The 2,171-nt window shown below is 36.2% G+C and overlaps 1 non-coding gene across 1 annotated transcript; it reads right to left on the bottom strand.

Moving 5' to 3' along the window:
- Nucleotides 1-469: 469 nt before the first annotated feature.
- TRNAN-GUU (transfer RNA asparagine (anticodon GUU)) lies at nucleotides 470-543 on the bottom strand. The gene has a single exon. It is a non-coding gene; the product is annotated as a tRNA-Asn (tRNA).
- Between the last annotated feature and the right edge of the window lie 1,628 nt (nucleotides 544-2,171).

Here is a 2,171-nt window from a genome sequence, read left to right as displayed (position 1 = left end):
GTAGATTCCAACTCACCAGTAACACAAAATTGCTGGAAATGGCACAACTATTCAGTTACCTGTTAATTCCTAAATGACAAATCTTTGTTCAGCCTGAGGTGAACAGTAGCCCATGTTGATATTTTGTATATATGCGTTTACATTTAACACCATAAAATAACACAGATCCTTTAGAGCTCACAAGCAACACAACTGAACACCATATAGACAAACAAATAAGACAGAACTTTGCAATATTCTGCTAAAATGAAACTATTTCTGTGCAATTTCATTCTTAAATTATGATGCATGGAAATATTTTATTCTGTTAATCCATTACTTCCCACTTCAGCAAATTAGGGTTTCAGTGAACCTGAGGCTAAATAGAGAATTTCAAATTTCTAAAATATCACTGAATGGCTAGGTTTGGAAGGGACTTTAAGATTATCTTATTACAGTCCCCTGCCATGGGAGAGGAAAAGGAAAAACACGTCCCTGGGTGGGCTCGAACCACCAACCTTTCAGTTAACAGCCGAACGCGCTTACCGATTGCGCCACAGAGACTCCCTTAGCACTGCAATCTTCATAAGAAAAAATAATTTCCCTACCCAAAATATTTTTTTGTTCCTAAAAACATTGATTTCAAGTAGCAGAGATTTAGTGCAGAGATGCTAAAAGAGAACATGGTCATCACATGGCATTGGTATTGCTGGCAGCCAGAAGGAAAGGCTTATAATGCTGCACAAACACAGCAAATCTTGCACTGTGGCTGTGTAGGCTTCCAAAGGCTGTCCTATAAATATAAAGAATTCTGAATTTTAAGAAGGCACAACTGGGAGCACAAGGGAGAACCAGAAAAAGAACAATATGAAACAAAGTGTTCATTAAAAGAGAATAACTCAATTTGAAAAGGAACTAACAGTGACTGCCGTTTTTCCTCAACCAGGAGTCAAGAAAAGAGAGGGAGGAAATAGAAAAAACTTACACTTGCATATCAAAAAATTCATCCAAATCAAACATTCTTAACCCATTACTTTGATGGATACAAAGCTTTGAGGATAAAAATGCAAGCAGCTGAAAGAAATATAATTTGTATTAGTGAGCTGAGCTGCGTACCAGCTCCTTTCTCAGGACTGTGTAGCTGCACATGCAATGATACACCCCATGATGAAGAAAGGTGTGGCCCCTTGACTGTCCTTAATTAAAGGGGACAGATGACTTAAATATTTGCTATCGCCCATTTCCCTTCCCTGTCTTCATCTGATCCATCTTTGTTTCACATCCACAGAAGCCTGAAATGAAAACACTATTAAGCCTCATGTTATAGAACAGCAGATGTATTTATCTCTTAGTGATAAAGCTAAATATGGCCTTTGTACCTGTGATTTCATAATTACTTCACTTAATATCAGTCTGATTTTAGTACAGACTATTGAGAAACCGTTTTTATAACTATTACAAAAGTATAAATCTGTAAAAGCAGGAATTGCTGATAGAATTTCCAGGTTCTTACAGGTTTGAGGGCATATTTTTTTCAGCATTTGGCTACAAATTCAGTACTCAGGCTACACTGCTTGATTGAACAAGTCCACTAAGAAAAAGGCTTCTTATACTTTGTACTCCTTCTTCATTTAATGCAATCAAATATTTGCAATAGGTGGCTACCATGCATACACATGCCACATGGAAACTTGATTCTTAGGGAAAAATTTATTATCATTATAAGGGTGAAAACCCAACAATTAAAATGTCTGATGCCTAAGATGCCATCATTTGGCAGGTCCCAAAAGCTGCCCAGGTAAAAGCTGTATTACTGAAAGTACTACACCGCCCAGGAATCCATTGGAAATACAGCTTTATTTCTGGAATTACAATTTGAGCAGAGCAATCTGGCAATGCTGCACCATTCAAATTAAGAAATTATATGGTCTGGGGTATGACAGATCCTACTAATTAATTAGTTGACATTTAACCTGTAAGTTAATGTAGGGAATATTCTACTTATTATATAACAAACAGTATGTTCCTTATGAATATATGATCATTTCCCCTAAGAAACTTCAAGATTAGAGGTAAGTGATAATATTTTTTCTAACTCTGGTGCTTATATTCCTTGCTAGATATACTTGTGAAAAATGAATTACACTCTTATAAACATACACAAACTCAAAGGGGAAAACATCACATGAGAA

This window comes from Lonchura striata, chromosome 1, assembly GCF_046129695.1.
Source record: "Lonchura striata isolate bLonStr1 chromosome 1, bLonStr1.mat, whole genome shotgun sequence".
In the NCBI taxonomy this organism is placed as follows: Eukaryota; Metazoa; Chordata; class Aves; order Passeriformes; family Estrildidae; genus Lonchura; species Lonchura striata.
This window is presented reverse-complemented; position numbering and strand designations above follow the sequence as displayed.